At 35.9% G+C, this 14,849-nt stretch overlaps 1 protein-coding gene and 1 long non-coding RNA gene across 5 annotated transcripts in view; one reads left to right on the top strand and one right to left on the bottom strand.

The window, feature by feature from the left end:
* The window catches only part of LOC123619606 (uncharacterized), a 100,240-nt gene that overhangs the window by 55,430 nt on the left and 29,961 nt on the right, over positions 1-14,849 (top strand). The window lies entirely within an intron of this gene.
* LOC105076684 (interferon-induced very large GTPase 1-like) overlaps positions 1-14,849 on the bottom strand; it is a 37,205-nt gene that overhangs the window by 13,942 nt on the left and 8,414 nt on the right. The window contains exons 2-3 of one of the 4 annotated variants that reach the window (XM_045524014.2): positions 9,512-9,584; positions 4,536-4,648 (exon numbers count right to left, since the gene is read on the bottom strand). The exons of 1 other annotated variant lie outside the window; for it this stretch is intronic. The gene's annotated coding sequence lies outside the window, so the exon portion shown is untranslated. The remainder of the gene's footprint in view (positions 1-4,535; positions 4,649-9,511; positions 9,585-14,849) is intronic. 2 more of the 4 variants (XM_045524015.2, XM_010964946.3) reach the window with 2 other exon arrangements.

Raw genomic sequence — 14,849 nt, 5'->3', positions numbered from 1 at the left:
ATGGTGAAAAATTGAAATGTATTCCTCTAAGATCAGGAACGAGTGCTCACTCTCACCACTCTCATTTAGTATGCTATTTGAAGTCCTAGCTAGAGCAGTTAGGTAAGACAGAGAAATAAAAGGTGTCCAAATTAGAAAGGAAGAAGTAAAATGGTCATGATTACAGGTGATATGATCTTATAAATCCTAAAGCCTACTAAAAAAAGTATTAGGACCAATGATTAAGTTCAATAGATTTGCAGGATATAAAGCAGCATAGAGGAATCAGTTGTGTTAATATACACTAACAATGAAACATGTAAAAGAAATAAAGAAACTATTGCAATCACAATAACATCAAAAACAAAAAAATACTTAGGAATAAATTTAACCAAGGAAGTGAAAGATTTATACGATGAAAATGACAAGATTTTGTTGAAAGAAATTGAAGGTGCAAACAAGTGGAAAGACACCCATGTTCATGGATTAGAAGAATTAATATTGTTAAAATGTCCATATCACCCAAAGCCATCTATAGATTCAGTGCAATCCTTATCATAATTCCAATGGCATGTTTCATAGAAATAAAAAAAAAATCCTTAAATTTGTGTAGAACTACAAAAGACCCCAAAATAGCCAGAGCTATTGTGAGAAAGAACAAAGCCAGCGACATCACAGTTCCTGATTTCAAACTATAGTACAAAGCTGTAGTAATTAAAATCTTGTGGTACTGGTATAAAAAAGACATAGACCAATGAAGCAGAGTAGAGATCCCAGAAATAAACCCTTGGATATACAGTCAACTGATATTTGACAAGAGAGCCAAGAACACTCAAGGGGAAAGTTTAGTCCTTTCGAAAATGGTACTGGGAAACTGGGTGAGCACATGCAGAAAAATGAAATTGGGCCCATGTGTTACAAAAATTAACTCCAAGTGGATTAAAGACTTAAATATAAGACTTGGTACAGTAAATATTCTAGGGATAAATGTAGGGAAAATCACATCCAAATTGGAAAGGAAGAGGTAAAACAGTCATGGTCACAGGTGTGAAGTGATCAACATTACTAATCACCAGGGAAATGGAAATCAAACCAGAATGTGAAACCACTTAACACCTGTTGAAACGGCTTTCATCAAGATGACAGGAGATAGTGCTGGTGAGGCTGTGGAGAAAAGGGAACCTTTGTGTACTATTGCTGGGAGTGCATGTTGGTCAGCTGCTGTGGAAAAGATGATGGAGTTTCCTCAAAAATTAAAAATAAGACTTCCATATTATCCAGCAATTCCACTTCTGAGTATATATCCAAAGGATGTGAACACAGAATATTGAAGAGATATATGAACTCTCATGTTTATTGCAGCATTATTCACAATAGCGAAAATATGGAAACAGCCTAAGCATCAGTCCATGGCTTAATGAATAAATGGGGTGTGATACACCCCCCTACACACACACACACAATGGAATATTATTCAGTCATGAGAAAGAAGGAAATCCTGCTGTTTGTGTGTGACAACATAGATGGACCTTGAGAGCATTATGTTAAGTGACGTAAGTCAAACAAAAATCCTTATATTTAGAATCTAAAAAAGCCACATTTGTAAAAACAGAGTAGAATGGTGGTTTACAGGGGTTGGAAGTTGTGGATTAGGGAGATGTTGTTCAAGGGTACAAAGGCCCTCAGGTCCTTGCAGTTTGGGAGGAAGATCACAGATTTTATTAACTTTGGTAGCTTTTGTTAAGTAAAATGTATGTTGCAATTTCTAGTATAATCTCACATAAAAGAGTAAAGAATGTGTAACTGCCAAACTATCAGAGGAAAAGTGAAATAATAAAAACACTTGATTATACAACTTTTCAGAATTTGTAGGATACAGTGCAAACAGTGCTTAGAGGGAAATTTACATTGAATGCATATACAAGAACAGAATAGAGATCTGAAATCAGCAATTTAAGTTTCTACTTTAGGAAATGAGGAGACAACTAAATCCTAATAAACAGGAGTATGGGGAGGGTGTAGATCAGTGGTAGAGCTCATGCTTAGCATGGACTAGTTCCTGGGTTCAATTCCCAGTACCACCACTTTAAATGAATGAATGAATGAATAAATAAATAAATAAATCTAATTACCTTCTACTGCAAAAAAATTATATTAAATTGAATTAAAAAATACAAACAGGAGAAAAGAAATGATGAAAACTAAAGTAAATGCAAAATTGAAAAGAAGAAATCAATAGAGAAAAACAATAAAACCATAATTTGATACTTTGAAAATGTGAACAAAACTGATAATTCAGACTATGAAAAAAGAGATAAGACACAAATTTCTAATATCAGAAATAAAATGGGTGTAATGAATACTAATATTACAGACTTTAAGAGGATGAAAAAAGGAGTACTATGACCAACTGTTTGCTCACAAATTTGATAAAGTGTGCCAGCTCCTTGAAAGACATAGGTGCTACAAAGAATATATGAAAAGAAATAGATACTCTGAATAGGCTTTTATGTATTAAAAAATTGAATCAACATTTAACAACCACCACAACAGAAAGCATCAGTTCTAATGAGATTCACTGGTGAACTCTACCAAACATTGAAGGAAGAAATTGTACCAAATATCTATAATCCCTTTCAGAGGACAGAAGCAGAGGGAATACTTCCTAATTTAGTTTATGAGGTCACTGTTACTCCACAATCAGTCAGGGACATTACAAGAAAGAAAACTACAAACCTGTATCTCTCATGAAAAAATATTAACAAATTAAATCTAACAATGTATAAAAGAATTATACACCACAACCAAATGGGATTTATCTCAGGTATGCAAAGCTGATTCAACATAAAGAATCAGTTAATGTAATATGGCACAACAGACTAATAGAAAAATCACATGATCTTATCAATATATGGAGAAACACCATTTGACAAAATCCAACACATTATAAAAATCTGAGAAAACTAGGAGTAGGGGGGAGATTTCTGATCTTGCTAAGAGACATTTGCAAAAAACCTACTGTTAACATCATACTTAATGTTAAGAACCTAGAAGCTTTCCTTAAAAAAGGAATAGGTGAAGATATCCCCTCTCATCACTCCTATTACACATCCTGTGGAAGATAAGAAACTGAAATGAAAAATACAGATTGGGAAGGAAGAAATAAAACTGTCTTTGTTTGTAGATGACAGCATGATTGTCTATATAAAAAACTCCAGAGAATGAACAAATTTCCTGTAGCTGATAAGTGAACGTAGTAAAAATTGCAGGATACAAGGGTTAACACAAATTACTGTTTTTTTAAATATACCAGCAATAAACAATTGGAATTTGAGATTAGAAACCCAATACCATTTACATTAGCACCCTCCCCTCCAAAAGAAGAAATACTTAAGTATGAACCTAATAAAATATGTGCAAGATCTATATAAGGAAAACTACAAAACTCTGATGAAACAAATCAAAAGACTATCTACATAAATGGAGAGATATTTCATGTCTAACACTGAGACATAAGTTTTTCCCAAATTAATCTATAGAGACAATGCAATCTCATTCAAAACACCAGCAAGTTATTGTGTGGATATCAACAACTTAATTCTAAAGTTTATAAGGAAGGCAAAAGACCAAGAATAGCCAACACAATATTGGAGGAAGAACACAGTCAGAGCAGTGACAACCCCAGACTTCAAGACTTACTATAAAGCTATAAAGTAATCAAGGAAGTGTGATACTGGCAAAAGGCTAGACAAACAGAACTGACGAACTGCAAAGAAGATCCAGAAATAGACCACACAAATATAGTCAACTTCTCTTGAGAAAGGAGTCAAGGCAATCCAATGGGGTAAAGGACAGTCTTTTTAACAAAGGGTGCTGGAATAACTGGACATCTACATGCAAAAAACTGAATCTAGACACAGACTTGATATTCCTCACAAAATTAACTCAGAATAGATCATAGACCTAAATACAAAGTACAAACTATAAAACTCCTTGGAAATAACATAGGGGAAAATGCTGGTGACCTTCAGAGTGACCATGACTCTTTACATACAATATCAAAAGCACAATGTATGAAGGAATAAGTTGATGAGTGGACTTCATTAATTTTAAAAACTTCTGTTGTATGAAACATACTGTTAAAAAAGGAAAAGATAAGCCAAAGACTGGGAGCAAGTCATTGCAAAATGCATATCTAATAAAAGGCTGGTATCCAAAATGTGCAAAGAGCCCTTAAGATATAACAATGAGAAAGCAAGCAACACAGTGAATAATGGTACAACATTTTTGAGCAGATAGTTCACCAAAAACATGTACAAATGGCAAATAAACATATGTAGAAATGCTCACCATCTTTGTAATTAGAGAATTGCAAATGAAAACAACAAGATACCACTGCACACCAATTAGGATGGCTAAAATGCAAAGCACTGACATCACCAAAGACTGATGAGGATGTGGAACTCTCCTCATGCATTGCTGGTGGGAATGCAAAATGTTAGAGACACTTTGGAAGGTGGATTAGCAGTTTCTTATAAAAAAAAAAAAACACATACTGTTATCATTTGATCCAGCAGCCGAGCTACCTGGTATTTCTCAAGTGAGTGAAAACATGTCCACACAAAACCTCCCCATGATGTTTATAGAAGCTTTATTCATATTTGCAAACCTGTATGTAAACAAGAGAAACTTCAGTAGGTGAATGGATTAACAAACTGGTACATCCTTACAGTGGATTATTATTTAGCAAAAAAAGAATTGAGCTATGAAGATCTGAAAATACATGGAGGAACCTTAAATTACATTGCCATGTAAAAGAACCTAGTTTGATGGTGCTACATACTTTATGATTCCAACTATATGACATAGAGGAAGCCAAAACTATGGAGACTGTAAAAAGGTCAGTGGCTGTGAGGGGTTGGAGAGAAGTAAAACGGTGCCAATAGACTTGCTTGATGCAGGGTTGCCACTACAAAACTACAACTTATAAAACACACAGTATCTGTGAAACACAATAAAATGTAGTACTCCTGTATAGTATTAGAATGGTCAGAATCGAGATCACCGGCAAACCAATTACTGACACTGGTGTGATATGAAAGGAATTCTTACTCATTGCTTCTAGGAATGCAAATGGAACAACTACTTTGAAAGCCAGTTTGGTTTGTTCTTACAAAATAAAATATTCTTTTTCCATATGATTTGCTCTTATACTTCTTGGTAGTTACCTGAATTATGCCTCACAAAAATAGGCACACAGATGTCTATAGCAGCTTTATTTATAATTTCAAAATCTTGGAAGCAACCAAGATATCCTTTAGGAGGTGAATGGGTAAATAAACTGGGGTACATCTAGACAATGGAATGTTGTTAAGTTCTAAAAATAAAAAAAGAAATGAAATTAAATGAAAATGAATGAGAAGACATGGAAGAAAACTGAATATGTATTACTAAGTATAAAAAGCCAGGCTGAAAAGGATACATACTGCATGATACCAATTGTATGACATTCTGGAAAAGACAAAACTATGGTGCCAGCAGAAAAATGAGTGGTAACAAGGAAAGAATGAGTAGGAGGAGCTGAGAGGATTTCTAGGGCAGTGAGCCTACTCTGCATATTAAAAGGTTTGTTGCACTTCATTTGACATTTTTCAAAACCTATAGAATGTGGAAGGCCAAGATCAGGTCCCAATATAAACGATATACTTTGGGTAATATTGATGTGTGAATGCAGGTTCATTAGTGTAACAAATGGGTCACCTTGGTAGGGGATGTTGATAATGTAGGAGACCATGCGTGTATAGGGGCAGGAGCTATATGGGAAATTTCTGTAATTTTGGCTCAATTTTGTGTAAACCTAAAACTGCTCTAAAAATATCAGTTCATTACAAAATAAAGTTTACAGAATTACTTGGTTCAAGTGACTACTTTAGGAAAGGTTTAGTATGTTTTTTAGTACCTGATAAAACTAGCCAACAAAAAAATCAGTAATTACAAAGAGCACTTGAACAATATGATTAACAACCCAACCTAATGCCTACATGTAGAACACTGCTCATGACATTGTTGCCATTGTGTCTCTAATGACTTCTAGGACACCTTCCTTCTGGCTGGGCACAATACAACTGCTCATCTGGGCAGGGCACAGCCCCATGTTTGGGGATTGTTTGTGAATAGCTGAGGAGAGGATAGAAGAAAGTAGAATATCTGGGATGAGGATATGAAGATATTTATTTGGACAGCCAGTCTAGGGATTAGCCCAAGACAGAGATGTAGTCTTCACCAGTCAGAACTCCCCATGAGTGTGGATCAAGACAGGATGTCCCAAATTGCATTCCTCACCTGATTTACAAACTTCCTCCTTTTGTTTTCCCATCATAATCATCCTATTCTAATTTTTCCCCAAGTGTCTTAGGGACAAAATTGTCATCTTTGACTTCTGTTTCTCCTTAGATCCCTTTGATGAGATATCATAGTATCAAATTTTTCCATCCAATTCAAACCCATGCATATACCATGGAGTATGTGTCAGGTGTTCTGTTAGAAAATGGTGTTACAGACATGAATAAGACATGGTCAGAGAGGTCCAGCATCAGTGTAGGAAGAAGGAAAATCGTAAGAGTAGTCTAGGAGGAGGGAGAAACACAACTTTAATTGGAGGTCCTCTAATCCTCACTAGATGAACCTCACTTCTTCGTTCTCTAGGGAATGTATAAGCTCCATTCACCTTTTTTGGAGCCTTGCTCTCTCACTCATCCTTCTTTCATACCTTGCATCTATCTTGCTCCCCTGGTTGTTTCACACCAGCCTCCAAACATGCTTAGGTATTCCCAGTCTAAATAAATGCAGGCTGGGGTTTGTCTCCTCCTTAAGCTCCCAGTCTCTTCATTCCTTTCACTGTAATATTATAGTGAAACATTATCTCAACAAATACAACTATATGATGGCTAAATAAACTAATAAATGTTCACTATCCTATTTTTTCATGAGTTTCAACTGACAGTTTTCCACAGTTTGCACTGAGGGCTTTTCACAATCCTGTCCTTCAAGCTCTAGTTACCAAATTAAGTAGCATTTTTTGGATACACTGTCATCATCTTACTGGTCGTTAAACCAGTGAAACTCTTCATTCTTGTGTTTATCTAAGCTAGTCTAATGCACTTAAGTATCATGGGCCAGAGTTAGCAAACATAAACCAAGGATGCCCCAACATTTATTTCACAGTGTTTACCAATAATGGCCTTCTGCCAAGTAGTGTTCTAGGTGCTGTGGATTGCTTGCTGAATTAGACAGAGATGTCCTTGCTCACACAGTGTGGGGAGACAGATGATTCACACATAAATAAATACACAAAATAATTTGTGATTCATGCTATGAAGGAAGTGAAAAGAGGGAAGTGATGGAGAGTAACTTAAGAGGAAATATGGCTACTTTAGAGTCAGTGGTTAGGCAATGCCTCTTTAAGAAGATGACATTGGGTGTCATGAAATGTAGTTCTAGTGCTGATCATGGGAATCTTTTGAGGCATCCCTCATTTGTTTTTATCCTTTCCAGTTTCTGGTAGAGTTTTATTTGGTTTGGTGTGCCCACTTTGTTATCTGTGATCCACTTCCTCCATTTGAACTTGGTATTGGTGTTTTCCTGATTGGATTAAGTATCATGGGCAGAAATATGTCTCACTCTAGTTAGAAACTCATTTTCAATTCTGACCCCTGCCCAATTTCCCCTTTAGGACTGCATATATGCCCCAGTTGTTTTTGTTTTTGTTTTTGTTTTTGTTTTTTCACTTAATATTAGATTTTATTTACTTTTTAATTTTTAAAAATTAAAAAAAATTTTTTTTATTGCTTTGTAATCATTTTACAATGTTGTGTATGCCCCAATTGTAATAGAGGGATAGTGATATGGGCACACTTGTTTTCTGGACACCTGACACCTTATTTCATTGATCTACATCTATAATTTTGCATTTTTTGTTGGGCTTCTAGTGTAGATGAGGCATAGATTATCTTATATATTAATCTAGATCAGTTTGGTCATGAATCTGTTACCTATTTCATATCTGCACTGCCATTGGGTCCTCACCTTTGCTCTGGTAAATTCAAATTCTTTTTCCTCTCTTGTAATTCCTTTTCCACAGTACATCCAGAATCATCCTTTTGACATTTAAATTTACATCATTTATTGCCTTGTTTACAAAACTTTGAAAACTCTATATTGCCTTGTAATAAAATTAAAACAACTTCCTCTGCCATTCAAGACCCTTATAATTTAATAAGAATCATACTCTACAATTCCTTTCACAACCACTCCTTTTCCTTTTCCTAATACTTACCTCCTTCTCTCCCTTAGAAACCACACTCTGCCGTCTTCCTTCATTCTCATGGGATTCTTGACTCTAAATATTACCTTACATGAACCTTTCCCCCAACCTTTCCTGCCAGGCTCCCTGTATTCCTTCTGCCCTAGTTTAAGTTCCTCCTTTTTTGTGAAGCCCTCCATTAATCTGTAAGTTGAGTTAGTAGCTTTCTTTTCTGTGCTGTTAACAGTACTCGGTACTTATATAAGTTTTCAAACTGTTTCTTAATTATCTGATTAGATTGTGTACTCCCGTTCTTCCCATATTTGTTACTATTAATGGATCAATGACCATGTCAAATTCATGTTTTGTCCTTTACAAGTCTTACATCTATCCTTGTGTCTGTTTTCAGCCTCTGCTCCTTTTGACTTTTTTTTTTTTTATCACTGTTTCTTTTTCAGTATTTGTGTCACTTCTTATACCCCTTTTTCTTCCATTTCTTTTTTTCTCCTCGGCTTATTTCTTCAAGCCAGGCTCCTGTTTTCAAGCTGTTCCAGAGATAACATGGATATTGAGTTCCTTCCCTGAATGTCTCAGAGTTTTGGCCCATAGCTTTTAGTTTAGACTTTGGCTTCCTGTGAGGTAGAGGAGTGATTTTAAGATAAAATGAGGAAGAAGGAAAAAAAAAAACCTCAAACCAAACTGGTTTTACTGTGTTTTAACATTTGTTATTATCTTGTTAAGGCTTAAGGATCTTGAATTATATGTTTAATCATAACTCTCAAGTTTAAAAATCATCGTAAGAAGGGGACTACTGATTATAAAATGGGTTGTCCTGTGTGTGTATGTGTGTGTGTCCCCTGGGTGGAGCCTCACACCTATAAGCCCTATTCATCACCCAACTGTCAGGGTCAGCCCTGCGTCTTCTACCCACTACTATGGAAAGGCTTTCAGTTTCGTTTCTCTGTCTTGCTCTCATTTCCCAGAAATAGTAGTTGGTTTTTTTGTTTTGTTTTGTTTTTAAAATCAGAAGTGCCTTGGCAAGGATAGAAAGCTTTTCCACATAAGGAAATGTTGCAGGGTATTATAGATCCTGACTTGACTTCATTCTTGCAACAGAATTTTAATTTGGGGAAGCTTGCATTGGGGAATGAAAGGAATGATCAAGACAGAAGGGCCTAAATTAAATCCATGCTTTTTCTTTTCTTTTTACTTTGACGTGAAACTACATACCACAGCTGTAGTCAGGAATGCTGATCCTGTAGGTTACCTTTCAGAAGTAGCTTTCTGTCTCCTGGTGTTCCTGCTGTGAGATAATGGGAAATATTAGCCATGGAAATTGCTGCAACATGGAGAAAGACTTTCATCATTTTGGTAGAGACGGAAAGTTAAGGGAGATGCTGGGTCCCTTTTCTGCTAATGTTTTAGCAAATCCTGTTATTTTCATGTTGTCTCAAAATGGGGAGACTTTAGGAGACGTGGGCGACTGTGGTCCAAAGAGGGCCTCTTCAGCCTTTGAAATCCCATAGCTGTTGACCTCCAAATAAGTTAGGAAGGAACCAGACAGGTGGGACAGAAGCTGCAGCTGCTTTTTCTTTCTAAGACTTAGGACTAAGCCTGTTGAGCTAGAATTCTCATAGTTGTCAATTCAAAGACATAGACAAACTCATGTAGACTCCTCAATGATAGACAGTTTGCTTCAGATTTGGATAAATGTTGTCACTGGGAGCTGAGGAGGGAGTCAGTGTGTGTCCTGTTACACTGTCAGGCTCCCTTCCCTCTTCACTCTGCCTGAGTAAGCTGTGCTGGGTGTTGTGTAGGAGTTGAGCATTCCAGCAGACATTCTTCAAGATGACCTTCCCTGAAGGGAGCTGGCAGATTACTGATATATCCTCATATTAGGAGATGATCTGCCAGTGACTTGGGAGCATCAGTTTTTACCCCAATGGACACAGCCTTTGATCACGAAGCAGAAAAATACAAGTAAGATTTTTATATTGATTAGAGAAAGTATGATATGGAAATCAATCCATGTATTTAGTCCTTGCTAAAGACTAAGTCCCTGGATTTATGTAACCTAATAAGATGATCTCTGCTCAAGATAATGCAAAGGCCTTTAATAGGTCTAGGTAGATCCAGAACACACTATTATCTTCCTTAGGAGGAAATCACCTTTAAAGCTAAGGTGTGTACCAAGATCCCTCCTTTCCACCCCTGGCTAGAGTGTCTGAGAAGAAATCCTTTGAAGTCACCTAAAAAGTCAACTTTGTCAGTTCTAGCAAGGATCTATTAATAGCCACAGAAGTACATCCTTATTCAAGACCATGTTTTCTCTTTTCACTGACTCATTCTCTATGAAAAATATATACAAAATAGTGTGTATATATGAGCACTGTGTGTAAGGCATTTGTTCTGATAGTTTCCAAAGACAACAAGCCATTCTTTGTGGTTTGTGTGCCTCAGAGGTGATGTTGAGGTTATGTGAATGAAGAAAAAAATTAGAGACATGGGTGGTAGGAAGAAAGGTAAAGAAGACAAGATGTCCTTAATTCTTGTCAACTTTACTGTTGCCTACAGAAGAGGACTTGGGGGTTGGAGGTAGATTATTTGCCCACACTTAGCAGTGCTGAAAAGATTTTGACAGTGGATTCTTCTCGTAGTCTATCATACAGTTTTAGTCTATTTCAATGACAAATTATAGAAATAGATTTAAAGAAGACATGCATCTATTCAAAGAAAGGCACAGATTTCAGCAAAGTAATGCACTGTTAAGGATTATAATGTCCTCACTGCTCTGCCTGATTGAACTGGACTGAGTTTTAAACCAGTTTAGAGTTAAAAGTATGAGTTAATATTTCAGAGTAGTTGTTCTCAATCTTCATTTTGCATAAGGATCACCAGAGGACATCTTAAAAATGTGGTTTCCTAGCCCCACTCATGGAGAACCTGACATGAGAAGTCTAGCTTATTGCTGAGAAACTATGGCTTTTATAAACACTACAACTTTCATTTTATAAACTCTGCCAAGTGTTCAATCACAGTGAAAAAACACTATTCTACAAAGCTATTTTTAGTGGAGAAAAGGTAGGAGCGTAAAAAATAAGCCTGCTGTTCCTGATGGACTGAAAATGAAGATGACTCATTTGAGACATTTTGCTTCTTAGTTTCCAACTGAAGTATTCTTTCTGTCTCAGTATTTGAATTAATACACCTGATGGTTCAACTATTGCATGCTGGAATATTTAACTAGGGATTTTCAGAATTTAACTTCAAAGGATAAAGAACTGGAAAGTGTTATAAAGAGCTATCAAATTCTTCAAGGAGGCAGGCAGGCTAGGTCCAGAAGTGCTGCCAACATGTGACCAACTTTAATATGGTCTCCAGAAAGAGAGATCAAAAAGGATGTTGGAGAAAAATCATCAAAGAAACAACAGAAGAACATTTCCCAGAGCTTCCGTATGGCCTAATTCTTTATAATAAAATTATACATCAAGTGTTGTGCAGAATTAACAACAACAACAACAACAACAACAACAACAACAAAACAACAACAACAACAACAACAACAACTCTGTTTAGATATATCCTGGAAATTTTCTCATACTCTTAGAATAAACAGTGAAGTGTTTAAATATTAAACAGATGATGAAACTGAGTTGTTCACACATAAATTATAAGCAGACTGATGTCAGAATTCCCAGCAGCAGCACGCTATGACTCCATGATATTACAGCAGTATTTGTAGAATTCTTAAGGAGTATGATTTGGAACCTAAGATTATCTGTCAGCCAAGTTAGCAAAGGATAAAGTAATGCCGATAGTATAAATAATTGTTGTAGAATGTAAAAATTAAAAACAATTGTAGTTAAAATTCTACTAGTTCAATATAGGAAGTGGTGGTATAGCTGACGATAGTGTATGTGTGTGTGTGTGTGTGTGTTATGTCTGTGTGTGTTTGGTGGTGGTGAAAGTTATTATGTACCAAGTTGATAGAAAATTATTTTTGAATATATCAGATAAGAATGATGATTAGTTATGACATAATGGTGATTACATTCTAACTGGTATAATAATACAATGAAATAAACCTCAGTAGGTATCACAAACGTAGAAAAGAAAAAAGTTCAAACAAAACAAGAAATTATGGATACATATAAAATAAAATGACAATAAGCCATGTCTTCCATTCCTTTGCCAATAGAACTGTGTGCACATATGCACCAAGACATATACACTAGAATGTTTATAGCAGTATTACTCATAAAAGTCAAAAACTGGAAACAACTCAGATGTCCATTCACAGCCAAATGGGTAAATGAAGTGTGGTATATTCATAAAATAAAATGTTTTACAGTAATTGGAACAAATTTCACAGCAACACACAACAATATGGGTGACTCTCACAATTTTAAGTTTTGAAAGAAGCCAAGTACAGAAGAATGCATACCATATGATTCCACATGAAGAAAGATAAACACCTGGCAAAACAAACTTATAATATCAGAAGTCTGAGTAGTGACTAGTGTAAACCTTTAGGAAGTAGAGAGGATTAATGATAAAAAGTAGATAAGGGTATGAGAGATTGTTCTGGAATATAGGCAGTGTTCTAATAGTCCATTTGGTCATGCTTATGTGGTCATTCATTTTGTGATACTTCACTGAAATGTAAATGCTAGTATGCTCTAATCAGATAGCATGATATTCTGTCTGGTTTGAGAAGTCATTGGCAGGTGGAGGAGGAAGGATCAAAGAGACCAAGAGAAAGGACCAAAGCAGTCTGTATTGTCCCTATGAGGATGGTCAAATCAACCTGTGTCCTTCCGAATTAAGTAATTTTGCAGGCAAATGTTTTTTTGGATATTGGACTCATTTTCTGTAATGACATAAACAGAAAGCAGACAATCTCAGACCTTAAATGACGAAGCCCCTGAGAACTTGCATGTTATTTCTTGAGTGGTCTGAGAAGCCTGGACATGGTCAGTCTGAGTTAGATTTGAAGGTACAGTTGGACGGGAGTAGAGAAAGACTTCTATTCCTTTGGAATAAGAGTCAGGCCACTGGGAAGTAGTGACTGACTTAGGCTTATTAATTGACTTATCCTCTTTAAAATGGAGCACACAATTCTTTCGTTAGTTTCTTACTGTTTAAGAAACACACAGATAAAGTAGTGTGGACATCAAAGTGACAGAACATGCATCATTGCATCAGATAAGAACTTGTATTTAGAAATCTTCTCTGACGTCCCCTAACTCAAAGTTTCCCTTCTAACTATTACACGACCTCAGGTTCTGGACCTGTGTGAGTAAAGAGGGAAAACTGGGAGAACAGGCTTCTCAGCTATATTCAGAAATTTGTTGTGGAAGGTATATAATTGCCCATGAAGATGTTATAAAAGCTTAGATACTAGTTCATTTTTCTAACCTATATTGACCTCTGTCTTGTTAAAATTCATGAAAACTGTTAATTCCAACTTACTGACATCACCAAGAAACTTTGAGGAATTCATAAGTCAAGACGTCTTCTTTCAGAGATAGGAATTTTTCCTTGACTTTGTTCGAAGTAAATTGCATATGCATATGTTTAGGTGTGCATGTAAGAAAAAGAAAGAGGTCATTACATTGCCTGATTTTAAGACTTACCCTAAAATAACTAAGAATAAATCTAACCAAGGAGGTGAAAGAATTATACATAGGAAACTATAAACCATTGATGAAGGAAATTAAAGAAGACTTTAAATAATGGAAAGATATCCCATGCTCCTGGATTGGAAGAATCAATACTGTTAAAATGGTCCTACTGCCCAAGGCAATATACAGATTTAATGCCATCCCTATCGAATTACCCAGAACATATTTCACAGAGCTAGAACAAATCATATTAAAATTTATATGGAACCATAAAAGACCTAGAATTGCCAAAGCATTACTGAAGGAAGAGAAAGAAGCTGGAGGAATAACTCTCTCAGACTTCAGACTATAGAGCTACAGTCATCAAGACAGCATGGTATTGGTACAAAAACAGACATATAGACCAATGGAACAGAATAGAGAGCCCAGAAATGAACCCACAAACTTTTGGTCAACTAATCTTCAACAAAGGAGGCAAGAATATACAATGGAATAAAGACAGTCTCTTCAGCAAAAGGTGTTGGGAAAACTGGGCAGCAGCCTGTAAATCAATGGAGCTAGAACACTCCCCTACACCATACACAAAAATAAACTCAAAATGGATCAAAGACTTAAACATAAGACAAGATACAATAAACCTCCTAGAAGAAAATATAGGCAAAACATGATCTGACATACATCTCAAAAATGTTCTCCTACAACAGTCTACTCAAGCAATAGAAATAAAGGCAAGAATAAACAAATGGGACCAATTAAACTTACAAGCTTTTGCACAGCAAAAGAAACCATAAGTAAAACAAAAAGACAGCCTACGGAGTGGGTGAAATTTTTGCAAATGAAACCGACAAAGGCTTGATCTCCAGAATATATAAGCAGCTCATACGACTTAATAAGAAAAAACAAACAACCCAATCCAAAAATGGGCAGAAGACTTCAACAAGCAA

Source organism: Camelus bactrianus, chromosome 10 (assembly GCF_048773025.1).
Source record: "Camelus bactrianus isolate YW-2024 breed Bactrian camel chromosome 10, ASM4877302v1, whole genome shotgun sequence".
In the NCBI taxonomy this organism is placed as follows: Eukaryota; Metazoa; Chordata; class Mammalia; order Artiodactyla; family Camelidae; genus Camelus; species Camelus bactrianus.
The sequence above is the reverse complement of the archived record's forward strand: the minus strand, read 5'-3'. Positions and strand labels throughout refer to the sequence as shown.